The sequence below is a fragment of the Mastomys coucha genome, unplaced genomic scaffold (assembly GCF_008632895.1).
Source record: "Mastomys coucha isolate ucsf_1 unplaced genomic scaffold, UCSF_Mcou_1 pScaffold3, whole genome shotgun sequence".
NCBI classification, from domain to species: domain Eukaryota; kingdom Metazoa; phylum Chordata; class Mammalia; order Rodentia; family Muridae; genus Mastomys; species Mastomys coucha.
The window spans coordinates 35549380-35559323 of NW_022196909.1; the positions used below are offsets into that span (position 1 = coordinate 35549380).

The following is a 9944-nucleotide window of genomic DNA, read 5'->3' on the forward strand; positions in this document are numbered from 1 at the left end:
TCATTTCCACGAGCTAGTAATCACAGGAGTGAATGTTAAGAAAGCAATCCTTACCTTTTAAACAAACACTTTTCATGTATTTGCCCTCGTGTCTAAGAATTATGTAGCACAGATCTCTCTCAGCTTTGTTTCAGCAATGAAAAAAATATAGGTTTTTTTTTCCTGCAAATGAAACCAAACAATTCATTTTGATACAACACATCCTTTGGGCCAAAAAAGAAAAAATGAAATCTATCTTTTGTTTTTAGCAATATTCTCTGACCCTAAGACCATAAAGGAGCAACTTCTCTGACTTCAGCTGCCAAATTAATGTAAGAAGGAATGCAATTGTCTTCCCTGAAGGGCTTGGAAATAAAGGCTCTTAGAAAGTTTGGTATGTAGGGATACTGAACACAGTGTGGCTATTCTCCATGCATCCAACGAACAACTAATGAGAAAGTATGTGAATCTACAATTCTATGGCCCCAATAGAATTGGCAAACCCTAGCTCAAGTTGTAGCCATCCCTTGCTCTTATCCCTTCCCATCACTATACTAAATCCTTGAGATAATAAACGTATAGAGAGAAGAATATAGAGAAAATCAGGTTCATTCTGGTCCAGGATTCCAAGTTTTCAGAGCATTATAACAACAACACCCACCAGCCTTTTAAGCAATCAATGATGCCTCCGTAACCCTGAACCAGAGCTAACCTTTTCTTTTTATGACTATCTTGGATACTTATTTTACTGATGCGTATTAATCTGGTTTGTAAAACTGCTTCATCAGAAGTTCTGTTGTGTCTGCCACCATTAGAGCTCTTATTTGGATAACGGCTCATGCAAGCCCCATTGAACTTAAATGAAGTTAAAAAATTTATTCTTGAGTCCACCATATTATCCTGTAACTGGCTGTGTAAAGTAACCACTTGACATCTCTCAGGACCAGCAAGCCACACAGAGGAAATCAAATATTGCATACTCCGCTTCCTCCTTTCTATTTATCTGCTGCTACATCTTCAAGTCAAAATATATTTGGAGGGTGATGAACCCTGAGCAATGTCAAAGAAAATATGATCATCCGTTTCCTAGTGCACGGATGCAGTAGACATGGGGAGGAGAAGGAGGACATCTTCAGTTTGCATCTCCTTTGTAAGGAGAGACTCTGCCAGAATCCTTAGATCACCCTGAAGTTCAACACATGTATATGACAAGTATTTGACAGATGGTTGTGAATGAAGGGGATGTCGCTGTCCCATTTTTCCATGTGAAAGGGACATGCTATCAGATAGGTAGCATAGAGCAATACGAAACACCCTGTGAGGAAGGTGTCTCTGAGGACTGAAGGATTGTATTTGATGCCCCATCTTACTTTGGTAAGTACTATTTATCAGTGCCGCTCTACGTCAAGGGCATGGAGACTCAAGGTTAAAACAGTCTACCTTCAACCATTCTACACATACAAACAGAAATACGGAAACACTCACACACCCACCTTCTTCAAATTTCTTCTTAATATGGTTTTAAACTCCTCTAAGGCGTTACTCAGAAAGTCGCCAGTCTATTGCAATTAATGAGTGCGGAAACCTACTGTGTCTCCAAGTGTTAACACCCTCTCCTGGACGGGTTTTGCTCACTAACCATCACCTCCTCTCCAGCCACTTATCCCCTAGCCCCTGTCCACCCACCAACACTGTCCCCTGTGCAACGTAATGGTTTCCCAGAACACTCTATTCATGTTGACGTCAAGTCATGAAGGTGGGCCAAAGGCACTCACAGCTCTAGGTGCTGCGGAGGCAAACTCTGATTCTAGATGTGAATCCAATAACTAACTTTTTTAGTTCTAGGCTTTATTTTTTTCTTTTTTTCTATAGATGCCATACATCACCACGAGACGTGGGCAGATACATTCCCATTGAGTAAGCCCCCGCTTATGATATGTGTTATGGAAGTCTGATCTGATTGATACAAGTGGTTCCAAGCATTGAAGTATTATTCTATTTCATGATCTCAGTAAGAGAATCCACAGCATGTGTTCCCATGAGCTAGAGACAGCCTTTGTTCCTCTCTTCTCCCTCTTTATTTCCTTCTTTTCTTTCTCTTAAAGTGTGGCTGGCTCCTGCCCCCTTTTCAGCCCTCTACTTGGCACAGTTGGTGCTACTAACACGTTGAGAAACACAGATGTTCTTTCCTGATATTCAGGGGTAACCGAGCCTCCACGGTCTTTCTCCTTCTCCCTCTTCTCTTCCACTAAATCGATGGTTCATGGTTGTTTTCCCCTTGTCCTGCTCACGTTTATTTCCTCGCCTCGCACTTTTAGTTCATTAGGCAAACACAGAGCAGATGATAAATAGCCACTGGGGGAAAAATCACATGTTGGAAAAAAGTACAACAAAGTGTCCACAGAAATGGATGTCATGGAGCCTTTGTGTTCGGAGGCAATCAATGTAAGAGTCCTTTGTGCTATGGAAAACGCATCTGTTGCAGGGAGAGCCTCAGGAAGACACCATCCCCACCTGATATAGAGATGTTAACAGCGAGCAGAAATAAAAGATTCAATGTACGCTCGGCCAGAGTCCTGTAGTCTTCCTACACAATCCTGTAATACCCCGTATGTGCTTTTCAGAGTGGCACAGGGTACACATGGTCCCTTTGCCTGTGGTATCCTCTTTGAAATAAGGGACTTCTAGCTTTGTCTGCCCATCATGTGGTTCATCACTTTCAGTGCACATTTGCTGTACCAAATTACATAAGAAATGTTTAGTGAATCTTTTTTTTTTTTTAAATCAAGCGAGCCAACGTATTTCCTTAAACACTGGAAAAGCTGTATTTTGACTCCCTCGCCCTCCCGCTTGCACACCAGGCTGTTCCACTTAATAATATGTTTCTCCCAGTTCAACTGAGTTGTGCATGGGAATCTCAGAGGAGCAGAGACATTTGAAACAAGGATGCTAAGAACAGAAGTGGCTGATTTCTGGATTTCATTGCTGAAACTAATAAAGATGCGTCCTTTCGCTTCAGGACAGAAGCACTAAGTCAGGAATACAAACGACCAAAGAGTGTGCAAACAGGCGGTTACCTCTCTCGGTGAGTGAATCGAGGCGTGGTAAAAGGGATTGCGTTAGATCTAAGATGACTTGTAACCATGGATCAAGGCCAGGTAGCAGGAACCCAGGTGAACCTTCTCAAGTAGGATGGGGGCCACTTAGCTTTCTGGAATCATACTTGATTGGCTGGTTGATTGATTGTTTCTTTTTTTTTTTTTCAAGATCCATTTTAGTACCCCTGGCTATGATTCTTTTTAAAAATAATCTTCTATTTTGAAATAATTTAAGATTTGCAGAAGTGATATTAATCTAAAACAAAAATATTCTGTGCTCTCTTCCCCAAACATTCCCTAGCAACATTTTTTTGTTTTTTTGTTTTTCTGAGATAGGGTTTCTCTGTGTAGCCCTGGCTGTCCTGGAACTCACTCTGTAGACCAGGCTGGCCTCGAACTCAGAAATCCACCTGCCTCTGCCTCCCAAGTGCTGGGATTAAAAGCGTGCGCCATCACCTCCTGGCCCCCAGCAACATCTTAACACAGCTATGGTGTATGTGTGAAAATGGAAATTCATGCTGATCCATTATTACTATTCACTGGCCCATAAAGTTATTTCAGACTTCTCCAGTCTTTTTTTCTTTCCACCAAAATGGTTTCTATTCGGAAGTTTAGGCTAGTCATTTGTGAGCCTTTACATTTCACCCTTGGTCTAGACTTAAGTATAGTGGTGTGCAGAGCCCTTACCACAAACTAGAGTGTGTCTGGTTGTTTCCTGATTTGCCCTGTCTGCGTTCCAACTATTCATCCTTATCTCTGTGCATGGAGCCAGTTTAAAATTTCAAGGTTGAAATCTCCAGTCCATGGCTTGTCTCTAACACCTCCCCACCCCCCACACCTCCAGGCTCTGTTTTTCCTGGTTCTCTGTGCCTCGTTCTCTGAAGACCAGGTCATCTTGCCCCTGACCAGATGAGCAATTTTCATGAACAAGATCAATCAAAATGTGCAGTTTTTACTTTTCCCCTCACAGAAGTCAGGCCCTTAGAGAGACTACATAAGCTGCCTTTGTTGAGTCAGCCCATCAGCCCTGTTAACATTGTGTTTAATTTGTACTGGAACATAAACAGAGTGGAAAGGTTAATAATTTCTCAGAATTTGGGATTAAGAAAAAAAAATTCCTGTTTCTTCCAATGCTTGTCACAATCCATTGGCCAAAAGAATCATTCTGAAAAATGATGATTCATACGTAGCTCATTCGTCAGGTAAATTCTGTTTCAGTCTCATCAGAGAATATTGGAATCCCATAAATAAAGGCCAGATGTATGGGATATCTCACAGAGGTTGGCCTCCTTAACTCTTTTCCTAGTTCTTTAAGATATAAGAAATAACGTGATTTAAAAACCTGAAAAACCGTATCCCTAGGGCTAGAAACATGAGAACAGTTATACCATTAAATGGATCTAACATCCGGGTTTTAGTGGAAAATATTTTGAGCATTAAAATAAGCCTCAAATGCCTTATATTCCAAAAAGTCCACATAGTAGTACAGGATCTCAGTGCTCCCTAGGACCTGATTTTCTAAAAACTGTTTTGTTTCTCGCTCTCTGTTCCTCTGTGGATAAAACCTTGGTTTCCCCCATTTACTCCCAGCATCCTTTTCGGCATCCTTCTCCTGCCTTAGCCTCTGCTTTTCAAATCATTCTTTCATCCGTCATTCTGAACCCATGACTTTTCCCACCGAAACTGCTTGCTAGGCATTTTCCTGCTGCCCCCTTCTATTCTGTTTCCTGCACCTCCGCTCGCTCGAAGGAAGTGCCGGGGCTAGCGGGGTGTGTAACCATAGGGACCACTATGCTACCTGCATACCAAAACCACAAGTATAGAAAAACACATTAGCCCGATCCCTTTGCAGCCCTTCTCAACAGAAAGCAGTCTGTGTCCCCTCTGCGATTGATAGCGCGGGACTTAATTGGGACACAAAGAAAACACTCTGCCCTCTGGTTTGTGAGGGCACCCTAGTCAGAGTCGCCAGAAGGAGAGGAGTGGTGACTAGACGTGAAGGAAGGAACGTATTTCTCGCCCATTCCTCTTCAGGCAACAATGTGCCCACGCTGGTTACCACAGTGCAGGACCCTGGGATGTTAAAACTCTGCTGCACACTCAATATTCAATAGTTGGAATATAAGGCTAAAGCTCCTTAGTGTGCCTTTCTAGATCCTCAGACCTGCACCAAGTCCCTCTTGACTCATAATTCTCCCACCTACCTTTTATCCTGCCCTGCCGAGTGTCTTCCAGTCGCCTGGACGTTGTGGGGTCCTTAGGTGTACCAACTCTTGTCATCGATCCAAACAATAGAGGATGTTTATGTGGAGTCATTCCCGTTTTGACTTTTTAATGTTACTCATTCTTTCCATCTTAACACTTGTACACTTCTTCGTGTGCTAGAGTTTGGGGTTCTGGGTCCGACGTCATTTTTAAGTACTGTTGTTTTTTTTAGGTTGTAAGGGTCGTGATGTCGAGGACTCAGATGGGAGATCCGTGGGAGTTATTGGACTCGAGACAAAGAAGGTGACGATTACCCACCCACGGGGGAAACAGCCACCTGTTAAAGGTGCTGGGGAAGCGAGGTCCACTCCAGCTGGGATTGAGTCAGTCCCTGGGCTACCAACCCGGTGACTGCTTAAAAACGAGTATTAATCCAGCTTCGGCTCTGATCCATAGGCGTCATCTTCCACCTTAAACCAGCTATGTAGTGCAGTGACAGGAAACAACATGGTTTGGAGATACGCAGTTTATCGCTGTGGGGTACTCTGAAGTACACATTAAACAAACAAAACAAAACAAAAAACAAAACAAAACAAAAAATCAAAAAAACAAAAAAAAAACCCAAAACTACTCTGGATTCTAAATAATATAAAAACATTTTTATTTTTATTTTTAATTATAAAAGCAGCCTGGCAGAATGGCTCAGTTGATAAAAGTTGATGTTGCCAAACCTGACAAGTTGAGTTCAGTCCCAGAGAACACATGGTAGACAGAGAGAACCGACCCCTATAACTTGTCTTTGAATTGTCACTTGCACGGCATGACCTATGCATGCCTCCCTGCACACATGTATACACACACACACACACAGACCCACACAGACCCACACTAATTAAATAAATGTTAAAAAAAAACTTTAAGGAAAAATTGGATCCTTCTGTCAACAGGATGGATTAGAGTACTAATATTTAGTAAAAAAAAAAAAAAGAAACAAGTGAATGAGGATTGACTTATTTTAATTGATGATTAAATTCAGTGAACCTATCCCAGTTTACGCCCCTAGCTAAATTTGCTTGTGCAGATTAAAGTCTTTCTGTGCTGTTATGTTTCAGAATGGCCTGTCAGCCAAATTAATCTGAATTTTCAGTATCGTTACAAATGAGGAAAATAAACCTATGTTAAAGATCTAGAACTGGGGTCAGGGGAGATGGCTTAGCTGGCAAAGTGTTTGTGGTACAAACATGAGGACATCTGGCAAAGGCCAGATGTGCTCGTGTGCTCCTGTAGTCTAAGCACTAGAGGGGCGGAGCCAAGCAGATGCCTAGAACGACCTCACTGGCCCGCCAGTCTGCCGGAACCAGGGAGTTCCGGGTTCAGTGAGAGACTCCGACTCCAACATTAAGGAGGGGAGTGATTGAAAAGGTGAGCTGCTTACCCCTGACATTGGCCTCTGGCCTCCACAAGCTCACAGGAAGACACACAGCCACCAACATCGTACACAGGAATACAAACACAGAAAAGATCGCTAATCGCTCGCACACACAGAACAGTAACTGTTCTCTGGGCGGACAAGATAAGCCCAGTGGAACTGATCAGTAACTCCCGAGTAACTTGGAATGCCAGCCGAAATGGATTTTTGACTTTAGTTTCATACTCAAACCATGTTTGGGATGTTTACTCAGAAAGTCACTTTTCCTTCTGTGCCCTTAACAATGCGGTAAGCCCAGTGTGACATCAGACCTGCTCTGACTGGACTTAGGCTCTAAGCAAGGCAGGTGTCACGTCATTGGGTCATTGGTTACACTGCTGCAGCGAGGTCAGAGGAGAAGGATCTGTAAGTGTCTGTGACCTTGTGAGCCCCAGGCTAGATTAACCTAAACTTGCAACATTTATGGAATTGTTAAACTGAGGTTAAAGTTTTTTTCTTCATTCTATGCAAATTTTCACATACAGTCATCTTGGTCAGTATTCCTCTCCGTTTCCACTAGTTATATTACTTACAAAAGGAGTGAGTGTGGGGACCCCAATGGTGGAGTTAGGGGAAGAACTGAAGGAGCAGAAGGGTTTTACAACCCCGTAAGAAGAACAGGAATCAACTAACCGGAACTCCCCTCCCAGGAACTAAACCACCAGCCAAAGAGGACACATGGAGGGACCCATGGCTCCAGCTGCATGTGTAGCAGAGGATGGCTGTATCTGGCATCCATGAGAGTGGAAGCCCTCGGCCCCTGGAGGATTGATGCCCCAGCCTAGGAGGATGATAGGGCAGTGAGGTGGGAGTGGGTGGGTGGGTGGAGCATTGTCATAGAGACAGGGCAATGGGGAGGGATAGGAGGTTTGCGGAGGAGAAACCAGGAAGGGGGGGGGGATAACATTTGAAATGTAAATAAATAAAATAACCAATAAAAATTAATTATGAAGACCATGATGATACCCAGGGCAACCATTTCCCTACTTCCCTGTACAGGTTTTGTACATCCGAGGAGCTACTGAGCTCAATGTGTTGGCAAACAGATCCCACAATTTCTCCCTCTTCTGAAACCCAAGAGAGGATGCTTCCTATGGTAACAGGAATGGCTTCTCCAAGCTCCTGCTGTGGGTCAACAGCAGAACGGGACCTCAAATCACCCCATGCCTGTGCACCAAGCTTTCATCCTACCCACTCTCAGGCAGTTCTTCCTCCCGGAAGAGTACTATCTCTTATTTTCAGAACGAGGAGATGGAAACTGACTGCACAGAACTTCCCTGAGGCAGCAGACCGTAGAGCGACCCTGTGACAGGTGGAAACCAGCATTCCTGGGTGCTAATCATTCACCAAACAGTGGGACTCAGTTTAGTACTGAGTTTAAATGGATTTAAATAAATAATCCACCGTGAGGATTAGTGCGAGGAGCAACTTGATGGAAACTTACTACTACAGTCAAGTGGGAAAAGCAGCTCAACCGAGACTCAGATGCATGCTACAGAGCTCAGCCGACAGGGCTTCCCCACCTCAAAGCAGAGAAACGTGTTCTTAAGCTAACACGCGCGAGGAAAAAGGCTTGGAGGAAAACCGGAGGTATAATGAGACCCAAAGACCAGAAACAGAGCCTGGGCCTCCTTCATCCTTCAGAAACAAAGGGGAGCGGGGAGCCCACAGTTCACTGCAGTAAAAGGTAACTAGAGAAGGGAACAGAGACTTCATGAATTCTCTGGAAGAACAACTTGTTAGGGGTATTTGCATTTGACAGGGTGGTAATTCTGCGGCCATAATTACAATTCACGTTTCAGGCACTTATACAAGCCACTGAAGTGTCTCTCTCAATTTGGTGGAAACCCATTGTGAGCCCGATGCCCCATAATTCACTTTTCCTCCACTTCTCTGCTTGTAACACGTTGCTTCCTGTAGAGAAAGGACCATTGAATTTTCAAATAGAACAGAAAAAAAATTACACATTTCAACTGAAAACATATTTTTTTAAAACCAACTGTCAAAAATCCATTATTGGGAAATCAATTCTACACCTGATTTCTTACAACAGATTAGAGAGACTTAGCAAGTGGCTTTCAGGAAGTGGTCATGTCTGAGGTGTTTTCTTATTCTTAGACTAGGCCTTCTTCCTGGATCTTTATTGTGTCTCCTTTTGTCTTCTCTGAACATAGGCTGCATCTAGCTTAGACATCTCTGCATTCAGATGTTCCCAGAAAAAAAATTGTTTTTATCTCTTTAGCATAAAACATGGCACCTTGGTTATCCAATACCAAGTGGTCAACACTGATGTAAGCAATGCTATTGGAACCATATGGTTGTATTTATATATTTATATGGTGTGAGTGTGTGTGTGTATGTAGGGTATGTGGGTGTGATATGTGTGTATGGTATGTGTATGTGTATGTATGTGTTTGTATGTGGTGTGTGTGGTATATGTGGTATGTGTATGTGTAGGGTATGTGGGTGTGATATGTGTGTGTGGTATGTGGTATGTGTGTATGTGTATAAAACAATAATAGAGAATAAGAGGTCACAAATTTGAGAGAATTAAAGGGTGGGCATTGGAAGGGTTAGGGGATGAAAATGGGGTGGGGAAATGATGTAATTGTATTTTAAATTAAAACATAAGAGGTATCATGTTCCTAAGCTTCAAAAGGAGGTTTGTGTCTTCCCAATGATTAATGGTGTTCAGCATCTTTTTTTTTCATATTTATGTGCTGTGTATAGTACCACACACCCATCACAGAATAAGTAGTTAAAAAAAAATAACCCTTTACCCAAAAACTAGTAACATCAAGTTTTGACAGTGTGGAAGCCCTGGGGTTTTCACATGTTAGCTACTTGTGGAGATGCTTAATGTCATGTTCAAGCAAGAAAGGGTTTGACCATTCCTTAGGAAGGTAATATCTATATCTACTACATGACCCAACAATACTTTCTAAGTAGTTTTCTTTAGAGACAAGGGAAACTTGTGTCTACACTTAAAAACTGCATAAAATATTTAAGTAGCATATTAATAATTGCCTCAAACTGAAGACAACCCAAATTTTCTTCAACAAGTGAATGGTTAAGCCAAATACCATAAATTCCAAATAGTGGAATATTACTCAGTAGGAAATAGGAACAGACTCGTGATGCGTGAACACCTTGGAGGAATTCCCAGTGCATTCTGGGTAAGTGAAATAAGCCAA

General features: G+C 42.6%; 1 long non-coding RNA gene across 1 annotated transcript; it reads left to right on the forward strand.

The window, feature by feature from the left end:
- The first annotated feature begins 7077 nt into the window (after positions 1–7077).
- On the forward strand, positions 7078–8162 carry LOC116075467. Its single transcript, XR_004112555.1, has 2 exons — positions 7078–7116; positions 7750–8162. It is a non-coding gene; the product is annotated as an uncharacterized LOC116075467 (long non-coding RNA).
- The last annotated feature ends 1782 nt before the right edge of the window (positions 8163–9944 follow it).